The sequence below is a fragment of the Elephantulus edwardii genome, unplaced genomic scaffold (assembly GCF_000299155.1).
Source record: "Elephantulus edwardii isolate Elephantulus edwardi_28Jun2011 unplaced genomic scaffold, EleEdw1.0 scaffold00192, whole genome shotgun sequence".
NCBI lineage: Eukaryota > Metazoa > Chordata > Mammalia > Macroscelidea > Macroscelididae > Elephantulus > Elephantulus edwardii.
The window spans coordinates 3,143,836-3,144,802 of record NW_006399942.1 but is presented as its reverse complement, the minus strand read 5'-3'; positions in this window follow the sequence as shown (position 1 = coordinate 3,144,802).

Below are 967 nucleotides of genomic sequence, written 5' to 3'. Positions count from 1 at the left end.
AAAAAAGAAAAAAAATATTCATTCATTATAATGTCAATAGCTTAGGAAATGCCAAAGTATCTTCTGACTTGCTTTCCCTTTTATTATTGTTATTATTATTTTTAAAATAAACCTTGACAGTTTTCTTAAAAAAAATGTTCATTGTGGATCCAAGTAAGATGAAGTAGTTGGCAATTTCTATCTTTTCTTCATCAATCAAGATATTGCTTGTTTGTCCAGTGGTAAGAATTTTTGTTTTCTTGCTGCTAATATTCACTCTATAATAAAGACTGTATTCTTTAATCTTCTGCAGCAAATGCCTCAGATCCTTCTCACTTTCAGCAAGCAAGGGCTTTTAAATGGCCAGTAAAGCACAAATAGTCTTCTGGTATTCTCTGCCTCTAGGCACATCTGCCAGTTCAAGTATAAGGGATATAGGGACAATCATGTGATCCACAGGGCCACAACCAGCCCCAAGGGGAAGAGAAAACTCATACTGTATTACTCAAAATGGCTTTCCTAGCAACTGACTTTGTTACATAGATGGACATGTAACTTACAAATAGGGTGTGCCAGTCTAACAACAAGGGGACTGCCTAAACAAAGAACTCATGAAATACTATACAAAATGGGTGACCATGGAGAACATTATGCTGAGTAAAATATCTCAGTCACAAAAAGACAAATACTGCATAATGCCACTGTTATAGAACAGGACTGATATGGGGGTTGGGAAGAAATGAAGAAAAGAAGGGATACATAATGTACATGGCATTTAAACAGATGAGAGAGAGAACTGTATAAAGGGAACATATGATTAGGTATTACTGGCATGACAAAAGTCCAGAATAAGAGTTGCATAGTAGGGGTCTCAGGGCGAAGGACTGTATAACAAAGAACTTTTTTTCCAAACAAAAAAGTGAACTGGGGAAAGGCGGTACAGGGTGGAAAATGTGTAACAATGAATTAATGGAACTAAAAAAAAAAA